Here is a 20,078-nt window from a genome sequence, read left to right as displayed (position 1 = left end):
TTACAAATGGGATTTTTAGTTCCCAAACATCACTTTTTAGCTACATAGAGACCAAAACTTTTGACATTTTGAAAGAGTATTTTGGGCATTTTTGTCCTCAGGATTATTTTTTTATTCATTTATTTATTTCTTTTAAAGACACACTTGACATACTTGAAAAGGAGGATTATTAGTTTTTAGTTAATGCTAGCAAACGTGGTTAGCAAGTTGCATCAATATGCAAAACAAAGACTTAATTACTTAGTCCTACATAGGCTAATAAAATACTCAAAAAAAATTCTTGAATGGCCCTGTTAGCCTACTTTCTACTCAAATCATTTGTATACCAGGGTATAAACATGCTAGTTTCAAAGCTAAAGTTGGGCATTTTAGCATGGGAGTCTGTGGGGTTGACCTGCTTTTGGAGAGAGCCTCATGTGGCCAATGGAGGAACTGCAGTTTTTGGCACTTTTTCATGTTGGGTTCGTTTTTACATCCCCAAAGGTTGTAGCTGGGTCCTAACCACCTAAATTTTATTTGAATAAAACTTTAATGAGCTTACCTAGCAAGTTATCAATTTATCTTTTACATAATGCTTTGTTAAATGAGACGATGTAAACATACTTGTTAGTTGGAAACACAGCAAAGGGCCCAATGAGCTGCTAAGTCACCAAAATGAATTTGACATTTTAAAACAGACAACATGTTATTTTGTCTCTTTGGAGACAGAAATCATATTCTGATCATATAATGATTGTGAAGAAAACTGGCACATTTAATGGGCTAAACAGTTCACTTTCTGCTGTCATCATCTGCAGCTGCTCCAAAATGATTGCTTGTGCTACCATGTGGGAGATCTCAGTTAGATGCCTCATCTCTCAGCTCCATTAACAGATAAAAGGTACCAGGCATCGGAGGGAAGTGTATTTCTCAGGTGGCACAATGTGGCACCGTGTGATTTGTGGGTCTATAGATTAGTGGGGGCACTCTGTCTTGTTTTAAAGTGTATGTGGCTGTGCCCCGGAGGTCACAATTTTTCAGAAACAGGTCTGATAGTTCACATTTATGTGAAAGCCCGTGTTTGATTTAATGGCCTGGACATTTTTAAAATTGAACCCACAACAGAAAAGGCATCGGTTAGGTCCATCCCTTCCAATACAGATGCTGCACAGACCGTGATAGGCTCCAAGGGTGGTAATAAAATTTGTGACATTGTGAAGAGCCAGACCGTGTAATCGCTTTTAATTACAGTGTAGGAAGAACTGCAATGAACTGGACCCCAAAAATGAGAACATTTCACTGTCTATGCCACCCGAAATGAAAATCCAAGAGGTCTCCTTTGATAATTTAAAGATTTACATAACTATACAGACAGCAGATTATGTAAAATGAATCCATGTATAATTAATTAATGCCCATTCCCCTGCTTCTTTCTATCCACACCAGTGCTATCTAACAGTTTGGGGTTCATCTGTATTAGAAAGACAATGACTAGATGGATAAGAGAGAGGTGACACCTTATGAGAAAAGGCTGTGGATACATCAGGAGCCTGAAGCAGTAGGAGATGTCAGCATGGGCGTGTTTGCTCCTGCAGGTGTGTGTGTGTGCGAGACAGAGAGAGATGAGAGCATTTGTATTCAGCAGGCATCAGAAATCAGTAGAGTGAGGAAGATGTATGGCACTTGCACATGTGAAATGTAAAGCTTAGACAAAGGACCAAGATTTATCGAAGTCCACCTCAAGAAAAAACAAATCAGATAAACTAATATGACAGTGAGGTGAAATGTGGTCATAACAACAGAAGAGATGACAGCTAAATATACCAAGATTTAAGCTTTTTATATTATTTGATCCCAAAATTCATGGCTTATTTTAAAAATCACCGTCACAAAAAGAATTTTGCAGGAGTTTTCTTGCTGGTAATGAAAGCCAGTGATTTCCACAGTTAGTTGGTTGTGTCTTTCAGACTGATATTGTCTATCAATCAAATTCAGTTCAATTCATGTTTATTTCTACAGCACCAAATCACAACAACCGTCATCTCAAGACCCTACAATAATAGAGAGATGACCAAAACAATCAGACAACCCCTATGTGGAAGCATTGGAGACAGTGGGAAGGAAAAACTCCTGTTTAACAGGAAGAAACCAGCAGCAGAGCCATTTGCTGTGAATGGTAGGGGGTGAGGGGAGGGAGATAGGAGAAAAAACAGTCTGTGGAAGAGAGTCAAAGATAATAACTAATGATTAAATGCAGACAGCTATATAAATGCAAACAAAAAACTAAAAAAAATGTGAAGAAAAACGCCTCAAAGCATTATGGGAAGCTCCCAGCAGCCTAGGTCTTTTGCAGCCTAACTAAACGAGCGTTCAGGGTCACCGGATCCAGCCCTAACTTTATAAATAGGAAAGTTTTAAACCTAATCTTAACCCTAGAACACTATCGCCGGGTGATTTACACCCGAGCAAATACATTTACATGAATTCTCTCTCCTGCAGCTGTTTGCGTGTCGAGGAGCCTGTGCCTTCACCAGGGAAGTCTCAAATTTCCCAGGAATGGGTGGACCAAAGACCAGCTTTCCAGAGTCATTATTATTTTGTTTTAGGAGGTTTTTTTCATTTTGTTAGACATGGCACAGTTGAAAGTAAAAGAAGACCACTCTAATTTGTCATGTGTTGTCATATTTTGATATATTTGATTACTTTTTATTGGTTCTATTATATCGGGTAAAAATCACCCGGCATTAGTGATTGTGTTACTATTTATAGCGATAGTGTTCTAGGGTTAAAAGTAAAGAGTAGGTCTGTCTCCTGAATCCAAATTGGGAGCTGGCTCCTATGAAGAGGGGCCCGAAAGCTGAAGGCTCTGCTTCCTGTTCTACTTTAAAATATCCAAAGAACCACAAGTAAATGTGGTTTACTTGTGATACTGTGCTATGAGGTCTTTAAAATAAATGAGGCTGATTATTCAAGACCTTGTCTGTGAGGGGAAGATTTTAAATTCGATTCTGGATTTAACAGTAAGTCAGCACGGAAGAAATATGGTCTCAGTACTCTGGGAAGAGCATTTTGGAACAACTGAATGTTTTCAGGGAGTTTTGTTATCTATCATGCACAAAAACTGTTTTCTGTTTATCATTAAACTCAGGTACTTTATCATTATTTGCAGAACTGCCGTCATCAAAAGCTTCCAATATCAAGAGAAATGCTGTTCTACATGAAAACTGACAGCCAGCTGCTGCACCATCATGTTACTGTGACAATACCTTAATTAAAAACAAGACTTCAGTATTATGCCTAAAATCGAATGGCAAAACCCCCCAGCATGACCCACTGGCATCTAGCATTCTGCTGTACAGTAAACCTCTAGTTAGATAAAAACACCGGAAATGTTTTTTTAAAGAAGAAGGAAAACAGGAAATTATTGCCGAAGTACATGAGGTATGTTGGGTTAAAGGGTTCAAATGCAGAAATGTCAAAGTATTGTAGCATGTATGCAGAATGAGATGGTATCACCTACATGCATCTAAACACAAACTACAAAATGCACTTTACTTTTTCAGATAGCACTTGGACTCCAATGTATATAAAAAAACTTCCAACTCCTAAGAAGCTGACCCCGTCCACACTGCCTGACCTCTAAAGGGGAGAAAGCACACTGGTTTGATTAGCCTCACTCAAGTCTTTAAAGTCCCCTGGAAATGTCAGCAAAATCATCAAAAGCACTCGTCTCCTTCATAAAGCCTTGATCAAAGGCATTCTCGACATACTGCGCCCTCTATATTGTTAGCTCACGGGCAAAATGTCTACATCTGCACAACATTATTGGTTTTATGGGAGTTTTATAAGTGGAGACAGACCAAAACCAGGAGAGAGAAGTGACATTTCCCCCTCTTAGCTGCACCCTCAGCCCACCAACTCTCTGCTGCATTCACAGATATGTCACATGTACTCTGTGTGATATCACCCTTGTTTTACAAGGAATTCCACTCTTAGCTCCGGTTGCCTCCCACATATTACATTACATTACTTGTTGAGCATTTTGGATGTAGGGTTGTGTATTTTCCCCCTTCCTGATTTCTTAGGAAGTATTAAAAATACAGTTTTTAAAGGATAATTATATTTATTAAGGGAAAAAAGTTATTCACACCTACCTAACAACTGCAATCAAGTGTTTGCATTGACTGGCAATGAGACTTTTACATCGCTGTCGAGGAATTTTGTCTTCTTTGCAGGATAGTTTTATTTCAGCTACATTAAAGAGTTTTCAGGTATAAACTGATGGGCAGACATTCTCTTTCACGATTTAATGATAGAGAGCAGAATTCATGGTGCCATAAATTACAAAACCTTCCAAAAAGTCCAAACAATATTTTCCCAAAAGTCTTGGGGATGATCAAGACATTTTTTGGCAAATGTGAAACACGTCTTTGTTTTTGTTGGTCAGTGGTTTTCACCTTGGAACACTCTCACAGATGCCATTTTTGCCCAGTCTCGTTCTTATTGTTGACAACTGAGCTTAAGTGAGGCAAGTGAGGTCTGCAGTTCTTTAGATGTTGCTCTGGGTTCTTTTGTGACCTCCTGGATGAGTCGTTGATGCTCTCTTGGAGTGATCTTAGTAGGCTGGCCACTCCTGTGGAGGTTCATCATTGTTCCAAGTTTTCTCCATTTATGAATAATAGCTCTAACCATAGTTCACTGAAGACCCAAAGCCTTAGAAATGTTTTTGTAACCCTTTCCAGACTGATAGACGTCAAATACTTTGTTGACTTTAGTGGCTTCTTTAGATATGCTGTGCAAAATCTTTTAGTCTTTTAGTCTAAGTTCTATTTTAGTGATTTCTTGATTCTCTGCCAGTAATCAGGCGGTGCTAGTGAAAGTGAACTCAGCTTTCCATAACCCCCCCCAAAACTGGGGTTAACACAGTTAATTCATGATGTCACAAGGGGGCAATTACCTTTTTACAAAGGACCAGGTAGGTTTGGATAGCTTTCTCCCTTAATAAATTAAATCATCATTTACAAACTGCAGTTTGTATTTACTAATTTGGTTGCTGATCTGAAACATGTAAGGCATGTGAAGACTAAGAAATCAAGGAAGGAGGCAGATACTTTTTCCATAACGCCATAGATGACCAAAACACTTAGTTCAACATGAATGATGTGCAGTAATTATAGGGAATTATGTAGGGAATTCAGTGCATAAATCAAAATGAATACATACCTGCACATCATACACAAACCATAATCATAATGCATGTATGCAAATCAATGATGGATTTCTCTTGTATTTGGGTTTTTCAAAATATTTTATTTATACCAAAGCAAATGACTGTATTAGCAGGAAAATAAAGCTAAAACAATGACAATGAATTTCATTATAGTTAAATAGATTATTTACATCATAGAATGACAAATGACACAAATACACACAGAATACAATAAACCCAAAGGCCTAACATAATTAAATTAGATTAAGTACCATAAATTTAATATTAAACTTAATTATTCTAACTTAAAATTGTTGAATTTCTCTGACATTTTCTCACCTTTAAAATAATGAGTCATTATATCTGATTATTTAAAAACTGTATATAATAATGCTTTCCCAATTACCTTATAACTTCTACACAAATTAAAGGAAAACTTCACTCATTTAGTCCATAAATGCTCTAAAGCTTGACTTTTTTTCCTCAAATCAAACTGCATTTCTTTATAATTAAACTTCATTCATCCTACATTATCATGCTGCTTCACACACATGCAAAAACCGTTATTCTTTCTTATGCGGATACTTGCATCACAACATTTTCTTATAATTCTCGTCACATGATGCCAACCTTCGGCCTCACATGTGATGGCCTGTGTCAGGCGATGTTGGTGAGAATAAGACAAAGGTGTGATTTATGAATTAAGCTACCTCTCATACACACAATCTCATTAAAGCGACGTAATGCTGTGTGCTTTGGTGTCTTCATGTGTAACCTCAGTTTTATATTTTGACAAACACACAGACACACACACACACTTGAACCCCATGTGCTTACCCCTCAGCTCCACCCGCCCCGCTCATGGCAGCCTGCACACACCTCAGGCCATCACCAGATCAAAGAAATGTTGGTGTGAACACCCGCTTCCTCAAAATCCCACCAACAGCACTCCGGTAACCCAAAATAACCCTAAAATACAGTTCTTTTTAACTTTCTCTCTATATATCAGCAAGCCTCTCCCCAGCATGCATGAAGACTTTTCAATATTTGTGCAGATAAATGCGCACTCACAGATGCTGACACAATCACACCTCCTCCTTCTGTACCCATCCCCCTCATGGGCCCACCTCTCATAGATGTGGGCAGTGTTACCATTTGGCTCACCATGCTGCAGCCTCATCATGTCTGCTGCTGTTTTCCAAACCACAGCACAGAGGAATAGCAGTAGGGAGGTAAGCTGTGGAGGAGCTCCAGAGATCTCATAAAGATTCCCCACAGCGATGCCAACAAAGAGAAAGAAAGCTCCGACCTGTAATGCTCTTATCACTGTGCGGCACACTGCAGTAAGATAAGAGCATTTTCAGACGCTGTAGTGGAAAACCGATTGTCATCAGGGTGCTTGAGTGAAATTTGAAAGCATTTATTTCCGATATGCTTTGACTGTGATCATACTATTTACCCATTACATCATGTCCCAAAACCACACCTAAGCAGATGCTAGAAGAAGCAGGGAGTGGTGGTCGGCTTTTCTGTCAAGCTTAAAAAATTAAAAAATTAAACAATCAAACAATCGGTTCCAGATCATAGTGATGTTAATGAAAATTAATGAGAATAATACAGATGAGGAAAGAATAATTAGATCTGCTATGAATTTTAAAAATAAATTTCCAAAGTGCTGTTTAACAGACCAAGGGGCTTTTCCTATCATCCTAGTTTCATTTTGGAGGCTTACATTATTTTACTTTGCACACAAAAATAAAATAATTTCTCAAAAAAAAAAAAAAAAAAAAAAAAAAGAATACCAGGGCAAAATGATTAGCCCCCAGATGCTTAAAGTCAGCTGGCTACCCTTTTGCTGGATATCAGCCTGCAGTTTGTTGTAGTTTTCAGCTTACACACGTGTCCCGAGAAATCCCAGCCCATTCTTCTAGGACGAATCTTTCAAGCTCCCCAAGATTCGATGGTTTTCTGACATGAACCTCGGTCAATGAGATCGAAGTCAGTGCTCTGTGCAGACTGGTCAATAGCAACATACAGGGAGTGCAGAATTATTAGGCAAGTTGTATTTTTGAGGAATAATTTTATTATTGAACAACAACCATGTTCTCAATGAACCCAAAAAACTCATTAATATCAAAGCTGAATGTTTTTGGAAGTAGTTTTTAGTTTGTTTTTAGTTTTAGCTATTTTAGGGGGATATCTGTGTGTGCAGGTGACTATTACTGTGCATAATTATTAGGCAACTTAACAAAAAACAAATATATACCCATTTCAATTATTTATTTTTACCAGTGAAACCAATATAACATCTCCACATTCACAAATATACATTTCTGACATTCAAAAACAAAACAAAAACAAATCAGCGACCAATATAGCCACCTTTCTTTGCAAGGACACTCAAAAGCCTGCCATCCATGGATTCTGTCAGTGTTTTGATCTGTTCACCATCAACATTGCGTGCAGCAGCAACCACAGCCTCCCAGACACTGTTCAGAGAGGTGTACTGTTTTCCCTCCTTGTAAATCTCACATTTGATGATGGACCACAGGTTCTCAATGGGGTTCAGATCAGGTGAACAAGGAGGCCATGTCATTAGTTTTTCTTCTTTTATACCCTTTCTTGCCAGCCACGCTGTGGAGTACTTGGACGCGTGTGATGGAGCATTGTCCTGCATGAAAATCATGTTTTTCTTGAAGGATGCAGACTTCTTCCTGTACCACTGCTTGAAGAAGGTGTCTTCCAGAAACTGGCAGTAGGACTGGGAGTCGAGCTTGACTCCATCCTCAACCCGAAAAGGCCCCACAAGCTCATCTTTGATGATACCAGCCCAAACCAGTACTCCACCTCCACCTTGCTGGCGTCTGAGTCGGACTGGAGCTCTCTGCCCTTTACCAATCCAGCCACGGGCCCATCCATCTGGCCCATCAAGACTCACTCTCATTTCATCAGTCCATAAAACCTTAGAAAAATCAGTCTTGAGATATTTCTTGGCCCAGTCTTGACGTTTCAGCTTGTGTGTCTTGTTCAGTGGTGGTCGTCTTTCAGCCTTTCTTACCTTGGCCATGTCTCTGAGTATTGCACACCTTGTGCTTTTGGGCACTCCAGTGATGTTGCAGCTCTGAAATATGGCCCAACTGGTGGCAAGTGGCATCTTGGCAGCTGCACGCTTGACTTTTCTCAGTTCATGGGCAGTTATTTTGCGCCTTGGTTTTTCCACACGCTTCTTGCGACCCTGTTGACTATTTTGAATGAAACGCTTGATTGTTCGATGATCACGCTTCAGAAGCTTTGCAATTTTAAGACTGCTGCATCCCTCTGCAAGATATCTCACTATTTTTGACTTTTCTGAGCCTGTCAAGTCCTTCTTTTGACCCATTTTGCCAAAGGAAAGGAAGTTGCCTAATAATTATGCACACCTGATATAGGGTGTTGATGTCATTAGACCACACCCCTTCTCATTACAGAGATGCACATCACCTAATATGCTTAATTGGTAGTGGGCTTTCGAGCCTATACAGCTTGGAGTAAGACAACATGCATGAAGAGGATGATGTGGACAAAATACTCATTTGCCTAATAATTCAGCACTCCCTGTAAGTTTCGGGTTGTTGTCATGCTGGAAGCATTACCAGTTTGGTGGTGGGTCAGTGATGGTGATGGTGCCTACATGATAGGCAATGGCACTCTAACTTCCACCACATGCTGGTGCTGTGGGTCTTGGGTTTCTCCTAGTGCACAACAATGGTTGGCCTGATACGGCGAGAGTATGTAGGCAGTTCATAAAAGATGAAGATTGATACCTTTCAGTAAATGACTGTCTTAAATCCAACAGAACACCTTTAGGACATTATGTTTTGTTCCATCCAGTGCAGGCAGGTTGCACCACAGATGGTCCAGGAGTTCGGTGATGCTCTGGTCCAGGTCTGGGAGGAGACACCATCCGCTGGCTCAGGTCAGTTGTCAGGCATGCATACAAGCATGTGGGAACCTCACAAATTACTGAGTACCATTTTCAGTTTCTGCAATGAAATTCTGGCAAAATATTCTTTTCACTTTTGGTTTTTTGGGTGTCTTGGAATTCATCTCTCTGCAGGTTGATAATTTTCATTTCCATTAAACAATATGGCATCCTTTCATTCCTAACACATTCTACGTCAGCAGAGATATCCATCATGATTTTTTCCCCACTGAGATATGTGACACAGTGTATTTAGACCTGTTTCTTTATGCTGTATGTTAAAGACGAACATTTTCACAGTTTTCTAGGGCAAATAATTATTTATAATCACTTCATGAAATGGATAAAAATGGTCACTTAATTTAGAAAATAATTACATAGAGCAATAGCTCAAAAGAGTTCAGCATTCTCTAATTTTATCATTTACACTATTTTTATTTATTTTATTTGCAGTACCTGCTTTTAAACAAATAGGGCAAAAACAAAGAGCATACAGCAGTGTAGGTAAATAGATCTTCCTATATTCAAAGTGTGTCTACAGTGTGGTTTGGGCATTAAGTAGAGACAGTGTACTTTAAAATATCGCTGCCCTGTGGAGGCTCTCAAACCAGCTGGCAGCATGTTTGGCATTTTCATATAGGACTGCTGAAGAGTTACAACATATATGGGCCAGAGAGATGGCCTGGTTGTTAGCTATATATAGCCAGATGAAAAAAAAAAAATGATGTGAAGGCCTTTTGTGGAGTTGCAGGCAAATTTTTATTCAAAGATGCTGCTCAATTTGTCACTGTTACATTGTGTTAACTCTCTGAATCAAATGCGTCAGAAAAAAGGATGATCTTACAAGCTAACTAAAGGTTACAGAGAGACAGAAAGCACAGTAAAGGAATATCTGCTTCCCCTACACGCTTTAGTAAGAAGTCATTCAGGATCAGATTTCATGCATCTTTTTTCAGCTGGGGCAAAATACACATATATAGATGTTAAAAAGAGGAAATTTAATTGAAGTCTTAATAAAATAGAAAAGTAATCGCAGTTTAGCATGTCACCAATTTTATCATTGCTAGCTATAGCACTTTAATGCTAGCTTAAAACTAGCTTTAAAAACCTAAGCAAGTAGACTTTTTGTAACTGATTCAAATACAGCATATTCTTCTGAACATCCAGATAGCTGTAGCAAAGTCACTAGACAAGGTCACCAAGATCAGATGATTATAGACAAAATTCAAACCTTATTTTATTAGTTAGTTAGTATTTTGCTAGTTGTAGTAAAGGTTTCTAAAAGCATAGACTATGTGCACGTTAGCATATGCTACTTCCGGTGCGGAAACTCCTGTGGGGAGCTTTGTTTCCGGTGTCCTATTCGCGCCTTGTTTACGGTCCACAACAAGTTAAGCAAATGAATGAATCAAGTGGCGATTTACCCAATATATCTTTAAATGATGTTCATCGACTTGTTGATATTTTTTCACCTGTGCCTCAGAGCAAAAGAGAAAAGGGATTCAAATTTTATATTTCTCTGTATCTGTAAACAGCGGTCCCTCGTTTATGGCGGGTGTTATGTTCTAAAAATAACCAGCGATAGGTGAAATCAAGTAGCCAATTTTATTTTTTGACAGTGCAAAACGTTTCGTCGACATTGTGGACATACAGTACTGCACTTCAGAGTCACACTGCTAGCGATCGATGCAGCGATTCTGTACTGTACAGGAGAGACGTCACGGAGGAGATCGTCTGCAGCGATCAGGACACAGGACACAATGTGATGTAAAAAAAAAAAAATGCATGCAAACTTGCACTAAAAAATCTGCGAAACAGCGAGGTGAAAGGTGAACCGCGTTATAGCGAGGGACCACTGTAATTTTGAAGATAAGTCACAACATACCCTTCGTAAATACTAATGTATAGAAACTCTTATCAGCAATCATTCATTTTTTGTGTGGCTTTTTTTCACGGTTTGTTAACATGCTGTGTAGGTGTGTACTTGACTAGCTGATATGGACATAACAGGGAAACATCTGGTTTGACTATTCTTCACCTGTAGTTTGAATGCTGAACATTTGCCTGTTTAAATCATAAGACCAGTCACTATACAGAGATGTGCTTCTGAATGTGGACGATGTGTTCTGATTTTGTAATGCAGTTCTGCTTGTGTTGAGTGATGTAAACAACTGATCGATCTAAACTCTTTAAACGTCAAAATTGATCATTAGATTTTTTATGACACAACAGTGGTGAGTGTTCCCACCTTCTGCTCTTTGTAACTTAACGCGATCTTTCCGTTTTCAAGTTTTGGACATGATTTTGGAGAATATCTTCGCAGTAGCGATTGACGGCAAAGTAAAGCTACCGGAAATGTACAACCCTACATCCGGTCTCAAACCAGGAAGTTAGCATTTTCTCGTGCACAGGGTCTATTCAGAGAAAACAATAGTTCAACAAGTCAGACAGAATAAAATTATATATTATGTGGGACCTCTAAGCAGATAAATAGTAAAATCCTAATATATTTAAATTGACTGTCTTTGTGCTGAGATTTCAAACTGTGCTGCTTTGGAATATAAGATGATGCCTCGGGTCATACATTTGAAATTGCAATCAACTGCTGTCTGTACTTAACAGCTGAGGACCTCCCAAATAGCGGCCTGAAGGCACATTATGTTACCTCAAAGCCTTGTAAAAGCATATCAAAAACCCCACTCATCATTAAATCAATGGTGGTTATTTAACATTTAATGCGACAATTATCTTTGTCACATTATCTTTCTCATGTATTTGAAAGAGGAAATTGAAATCCTGACATTAAAGTTATTGCCGCGCATATGGAGCTTCTCATTTATCATTCCCGTTAAAGCTGGATGACACCGGCGGCTGTTTCCTAGCTGTCGCCCTCATCTTCACCTCACACATCATACACACACGCACCCAAACACATGCCACCTCAGCTCTGTATTGAGCCTGTGATGTGATTTGAGTCATCAGAGTGGCTGTGGTGGGTCTTGCCTGATTAAAATAAAAAAGCCACATCCGTGCACAGCAGCCACACATTTCCAGGGATCATGTGGAATTACAGCAGGCGCTGGTTTGGAAGCCAGACTGGCTGCAACATACAGTGAGAACTTGTCACTGGTGAAAACAGTTTGTTACTGTTACCGTTTTTCAAAGACAAGAACTAAATAGAGAAAAAATGACATAAAAAATACTGGATTTTGGAGTCACTCCCCCAGTTTTTGTTGAAATCGACAATGATAATTGATTAAAAATGTAAACAATGGACAATAACAATGACTCAGTTGTAGTTGAGTATGCAAAGTGCCTACATGGGCTGCAGACAGTACTGAGAATTGTAAACAATGAAGTCTTTCTTCTAGAAAGAGTTCTCCATTAACTCATCAGCTCATAGTATTTAAGAACCAGCTTGAGCTCCCCCTGTCTACCAGACAGTTGCCATTGTTATGGTGGTAATTAGGCCTCCCATGTCTCTAACTAGTTCCTGTGTTTTACACTCAATCACCCTGCAGTTACCTGCCTGAAGTTTGAGTGATTGCCTTTTTCCCTTGAATTCCTGTCGCCTTGAGGAGTTTAACAGACACTTAGACACAGACACATAGTTTCTTCCACTTCCACCTGAGCCTTCCAGCCAGTCGCTGAACCTGTGAAGGAAAATACTTGCCTTTTACCCGCCTGCCTGCCCACTCTCTCTGAAATCCCGTCTGCCTGCCAGCTGCCCCTCTGAATCACCTCTTCAAGATACAAACAAGTAAGACGAGTAAATTCTCAGAATCGAATCATAAGTACTGCAAGATATTGTGAAACTTACCTTGACCACTTTGAGTGGTATGTGGTTAAGCATGACGACACCTATCATATCTCTGCACGGTGTGATGTGTCCTTAAAAACTGGACAAGTTGAGGCCGAAAGAGACGTGACAGGTGTATCTACAGTGGACGAACAGTATCCAAGACATAGTATAGAATCCAGCAAAGAGCTGGCACAGGACCTGAGGGATGCATCTGGGCCTTCAGCTGATCCATCGACTGTTGTAGAAATGATCTCAATGAAAGAATGACTGTCAAGAAGCTATTCTTAAGGAAGGGAGAAAGGAGAACAGTCTGAAGTTTGCCAGATTACACAAGAACTGGACTGAACATCAGTAGTAGCATGTATGGAGGAGGTTTAGGAGATGGGGTGGACGTGTTAGACAGATAAACCCCCCCACCCCTTCCTCAAGAAACCTTAGAATATCCTTCAAGAAGCCTGGAGAACTATACCTAAAGAAATGACCAGAAAGCTTGCTTAAGAGAGTTTAAGCTGTGTTGACGAATAAAGCTCAGTCAAGCTCGTTATAATTGTTCCTTATATGTTGTGTTTGTTTTACATTTTTACAGTTTTCACATGTTTCAATAAATCCCATTTACCTAGAAAAATATACATAAATGAGTAGTGGCTCAAGACTTTTGCACAGCAGTATATATAAATTAACTTTAAATTCAATGGTTATTATAAACTCCATGTACAAATTTACAGTCTGTACAGTCAATTCAATTCAATTCAATTTTATTTATACAGCACAAAATCACAACTACAGTCGCCTCAAGGCGCTTTATATTGTAAGGTAGACCCTACAATAATACATACAGAGAAAAACCCAACAATCATATGACCCCCTATCAGCAAGCACTTTGGCGACAGTGGGAAGGAAAAACTCCCTTTTAACAGGAAGAAACCTCCAGCAGAACCAGGCTCAGGGAGGGGCGGGGCCATCTGCTGCGACCGGTTGAGAGAAGGAAGACAGGATAGCTCATGAAACAAACTCTTTGGACGAACCGTGACTGATGATATTTTTAGCCTGATGTTTATAAAGGACACTAACGTTAGCCACTATCAAGCCCAATGCAGAAGGTAGAGCTAGCATACTTTAAAGATAGCAGTTTTATGACTTTAAATCACGTAATGTGGGGTTAAAAAAGTAATTGTAGCATTTTAATGACTTTTTTACTGTCATCATAATGAGTACTCGCAGACATCCTTTGTTCTTGTCATGTAGCTGACAGATATGATTATTTTTCCATCATGAGCTTTATGCTAATAAAGACATCATTTTATGCGCCATTAACCTCCACACACGCATATATTCAGCCACACACATGCTCAAACTTCCCTGAAAAACCAGGTCATCCTAGAAACAATTTATCCTTCTGTCTGTTAAACACACACACAGACACACAGAGCGCACACACTGCCTCGTGGCAAGTGTGTGTATCCATGCCTGAACAGACCTAATGACTGATGGGAGACAGTTGACAGAGTTCCTGTACTCAGTCTAACATATTACTGCCATAGTGTGTATGCCGTGCCCTCTTTGCCCTACAGTACATTCATCAGAAGATATTAAGCTAATGGTTTATTAACAGAAAATGTCATGTGTTAGTAAGTCAAGCGGGGAGGAAAGGGAGACGACGTTTGTTAGGATTCATTAGAGGTTCCAAGTTACCACCGTTTCATGCACCAGAAACTCCAGAGCGTAAGGCTGGCTCTCTTTTTTTGTCATTTGTTGGATTTTGCATGTAGTGTTAGTCTGGCCTGCTGGCAGTTTACCTTTAGCTCTAGGTCCTCCATACTAATGTTTTATAACAGTGAGAGATGGCAGGTGACTCACAGTATGTGGTAAAACTGTACACTCCCATCAAAGGCTTAAAAACAGACTGAGCCCACATAAGTTACTCACAACTACTGGTAGAGGAGATTAAAGGATCTCCAGCAGTAGAGTAACATGTAAAACAACTTGTTCATTTCTCCTTAAAGGACAGAGTGAACTGTGAAGGTTCCTGGAAACAGGAGGGGAAAATTTCTCAAGAGATTTTTTATACTAAAAGGAATTTTGGAAATCTTCCCAGAAGTGTTCAGTGATTGTCTCCATTCTTCAAAGCAATACATGAAATAATGTAGAGTACAGTGATATCATCATCATGCTCTTGATACAGCAATATACATATTTGATTGATGAATTAGAAGTGGCACTGACGTCACAGAAACAACAGCAACATTATGGAAAACCTGCAGCTAGAAAGAGTCACGAGAGTAGTTCTCAAACTCCATGAATCCTTACATTCAATCACATGGATCCCTCTTTTTTTACTTGCTACATAAATAATATTCATGTTGGTTTCACTCCATTTTATGTCCCCCCCCCCCTCCATAACAACTTTCAAGGGGGGTTAAAATAACTTGTCCACTTGGATTACTGCTTTGTTTGACAGGTGAGAGTCCACAATCTGGTTACGTTGTGACATCACTGTGACATAGGGGAATATAAGCTAGCCACCGCAGATGTTAGCATATGAATAACTAGTTTAATGTGAGCGTTGGATTAGCTTGTGTCCGCATGGATCATAGTTAAGTAAATGTAGGTTTGCATAGACACATATTATTCTTAGCCTCTCTTAGGATGCTAACATAAATGATAAATAGAATTTTAGGGCTTTTTAAGTAAAATAAACCGTTTCCAGAAACTACTTAGCTTATCTAGCTAGCTAGCTGACAGAACTGCTCTCTCTCAGAATACACATGAGGAACCTGCGCTGTGGTTTTTAATATGAAATCATCTCTGTTATTACTGTAAACTACAATGTTGTAAGTTGACACCCAAAGCAACAGTATGTAAACTTAAGCTTAGTGAAAGATAAAGGTATAATAGTTATATTATGATAAATAATGAGACGACTAAAATGGAATTACAGTAACTCCAATGATTACAAGGGATGATTATTGCTTTAAGCATTTGCTTTTTTTCCACAGGATTTGCAAAAAAGAAAAGAAATCTGTGTTCACACAAACACATAGACACATGTCACACGTTGGGTCACTCACAAGCTCGGCTAGTGTGAAATAACATCTGTCCTGGTCCTAAAAATGGAGCACTTTTAGGCTGTGGCCCCCTGCTGTGAGCCTGAGATCAAGGCTGAGAATCTGTCGTCTCGTGTTCAACAAATTGTATTTATCTTTTCCGAGGCCCTTTGAAGCAGGTGATTTAAAGGTTATGTCAAATTTGTGTTAGTTTTGTCTAAGAATATGTGATTAAACCTCTGACTGCTAGCAGTAAGAATGTCCTCTTTATGGATACCGTGACCCATGGTGCATGCACGTTTTTTTTCCAATAAAGGAGAAATAAAGTCTATCGCTATTTCTCCCTGAGCTGTTCTGAATCTGCCCTTAATTCCCCAGTCACGATGACTAACCATCGAGGAAACCCCTCTCAAGCTGGAACAAGCAAGCGTACGCTGCCGTTGCCCTAGCAGTAAATGTCAGCGGCCCCGCTGATTGAATGCACGTCGACAGAGATAACTGTGGGGCAGTCGGGGCAGAGGGGGAAGAGACCCAGTGACCTAGACTACTCACACACCTCTAGCACTGCTGGCCTGCCAGCTAAAACCAAGTCACTTCAGACCTGGATCCAATTCTATTCTTTGTTACTCACTGTTGATCTGTTAATTTGCAACCTGTTTTTATCCACAGTTTCAAGCGGTTTCCTGCGATTGCTCAACATTTCTGGAAGTCATTGCAGCCTTTTGGGAAATTCCTCTTATTCAGGGCTCTGAGAAGTTTTTCCCAGCAGTGATATCCAGCACTGGTGTGTGACCCAGACCTGAACTGTGCTGCATATCACTGATAGTGATGGCTTCTTGGTGGAAATGGGTTTAATCAGTGGAAAATACAGCTTTGGTGCTCTGAGGTATTTTCTCTATGAAGGTAGACATGTTCTGACCTAGTTATGCAGTGAATGAAGGTCAGGTATCTAAAACATTAAGCACTCATGTGTATTAATTATAATAATTCTCATCATTATTTGCAATAAAAAAAACCCTATTTAGCCAGTATTCAGACTTAATACATCACGTCTACAGCTGCTGCATACAGCACATTCACAGAAATCCGTTTTCTGTAAAACATTTTATCCTAATGTGACTGCCAGTGCGGATACTTAAGTAGCACAGATATTCCCAAAGGAAGAACAGAAGGCAGCGTCTGAGCTTATTAATAGAGGATGCCTCGACATCATCACTGAGACACATCATGCTCATCATGCTAAGCTACCAGTGTTGTTTAATTATGGTTTTGCTTTCTTCTGTTATAATTAAAAATGTAAATGAAAGTTTAAACATGGAAAGGTTGTGGAAAATTAGTTGTGAGCAGCCCCTGTGGAAATACACGAGATCTGCTTGATGCTGACAGCACCATGTGACCAGAAACAGGTGGTACCCTCATTTCTATTCTGAGAAGCATGTACAGTATTTAGGCAACTGTACTTGTCTACCAGCCCAGTTTGCTGCACTGTGTGCATGCTTCGGGTCTGTATCATCATTTACATCCAGCCAGCCAGTGTCATGTTTAGTGATGTTCACAGAGAATGACTGCAGTATGACTCTTTCCATTACCTGGAAGCTCTCGGGCACTTTTATCCTCCATCTCTGCGGTGTGTTGTGGCACTACTGTACGGGAAATGTAGGACATTACAAAGAGATTTTAAAATGGTCACAGCAGCCCCTGAATGCATCCACTGTTACAGGCTGATGCTATCTCGTATATCAGTTTACCTTTAAGATGTTTCTGCATGATGTCACCCTGCACGGTCTCACTTTAGCCCAAATGTGCGGCTGCACCCAAGTGAGACTGGCAAAGCTTCAGGCTGCAGCAGAGAGCAGCGCACACAAGCACAGACGAGACAGTCTCGCTAAAGCTGGAGAAGGGCACCGGGGCGCAGTGTGTAAACAACTCAGTTAATGTGGTTTTGCTCGCCATCTCCTCTGACGCGTCTCCACTGCAATCTCTACAAAGCTGGGTTTATTTACTGATGTAGAGCTGATAAAGATCAGATGAGGGGAAAGTGACGAGGTAGGGAGTCACCACAGAAACAATGGTGTTTTTTTGCAACCTAGGCAGGTAAAGCCTCCGTAATCTTCAAATTCTGAGAGAATTTGAATGAGGTCAAATGCATATGGTACACAGATAGCAGCCAAGCAGCCCCCACCCTGCCAATCCCCCCACCCAGTCCATTCTCTCCTGGCAGTGTTGTGTCCTGGAGGCAGAGCTCCCACACAACAGACGGGACTCCCACTGCACAGCCTGCAGGGTGGAGCTGTCCCACTGTAAAAACGCTGCCAGCAACTCGCAGTCCAATCACTCTGTGGCAGAGGGGAGAGCTGCTGTAGAACGCCGCTGTTCCCCTCATTTTTGTGAAAATTAGCAGTGACGCTGTGCTAGGGAACAAGTAGCCTGAAGGCACAGAGAGGAGGCCTTTAAACCAGAAGGTTCCTGTTCTGAAAAAGACACAAGAAAATGTGGTTCTGACACGTTATTGATCCCATCAGGAGATCGAGTTTCCACTTCTTCTAATAAGTGTCTGGAAGAAAGCTGATATATTTTGTGTGGCTGTGTATTTTACTGTAAATATATGTATTACTCACAGATAATGAGGGGAATCCTCCCTGGAAACGACTAATGCTGTGCATTGGAAATAAGCCGCATGTGCTACTGGGTTCACTGGATTTATTGTTTTGGTCATGTGGCAGGGAAATGAAAATCGTTCTGTGAAAGGGCTGAGTGAAATGTGTATGAAACAAAGGACCGTAATAAGGTGTGCTGCTGTGAGTAACAAAAGGCTCGATGAGCCCTTTAGAGTGCGCCGACCATTTGAAACTGAATCACACATTGTTTAAAATGTGAGGGGCGGTGAATTCATTATTTACTAAATCATTCCTAACACTTCATGATAAACAGCACGGAGCTTTAATGCTTAAAATTCAGCAGCAGTTTTACAGATGAATCAAAAAAAGTTATTTATTATTTTGGTGCTCATTGAGAGTAATTAGAAAGTGTTTTCCAGCTCAGTTTATTCATTAACTTTAGCTAAATCTTTCTAAAGATGAAACTTGAGCACTGCATAGCATGAATATGTTTCCATTAAACTTATTACATTAGTTTGTTGGGAAACCTAAACACTAAACATCTTTTATCACCTTTTAATCCTTCAGAATAAATGTATTTGAGAAATCAGCTATACATACTATTTACATATCACAGTCTTTCGTCTAAGATTGTATTATTTAATTCATTATTTAATCAATTATCCCATGCACATCTCTGTAATGAAGTATTGTTTATCCTTTTATGTGTTATTTTTTATTTTTATATAGAGTAAAATATATAGTTCTAAAATAAAGGAATTAAATATGATACAAGTTTGCAAATAAAAAAATACAATGTGCCTTTATAATTTTTATTTTGGAGCATTTCATTTTAATTACACTGAAATAAAGTATTTATATTAATCTATACATTTTTATAGATGTAACACACCAGAGGTGTCAAACATGCGGCCCGGGGGCCCAGAATCGGCTTGCCAAAGACTCCAATCTGGCCCACTGGACGGCTTTGGAAAATGTGAAGAAAGGTCATTTTTGACTTTTAACTGTATTTTGTAAAAACTTTTCCTACTGATTAAAACCTCTGGGATCATCCATGAAGACAGAAATGACTTAATATCAGACTTTTTCTATTTACTACAGAAACGTTTACTTTATCGTGCAGAAAAACTGAGACATGCTGTTGAAATAGCATTTATTTTTTCTTGTATGAAGATAACTGAGGGGTTCAGCGCGTGGTTAAGCTTCTTTACACTGAAAGACGAGTGTCACTGGTACGTCCCACTTAAGGCCAAAGTGGGACGTATGTGGCCCACGATGTAAAACGAGCTTGACACCCCTGCTCTGTACCTTTAAACCTTTTTTATGTGGTTTCCTCCTCACTGATCTTGTAGCAAACGCTATAGCAACAGGGTGTTTTAAGAAAACTAAAGTAAAACAGCAATGCTGGGCTATAATTGCACATTATATTTTGTCTGTTAGAATAGTCACTGTGTCATATTAGACA

This window comes from Oreochromis niloticus, linkage group LG23, assembly GCF_001858045.2.
Source record: "Oreochromis niloticus isolate F11D_XX linkage group LG23, O_niloticus_UMD_NMBU, whole genome shotgun sequence".
Lineage (NCBI taxonomy): Eukaryota > Metazoa > Chordata > Actinopteri > Cichliformes > Cichlidae > Oreochromis > Oreochromis niloticus.
Note: the sequence above shows the minus strand (reverse complement) of the source record.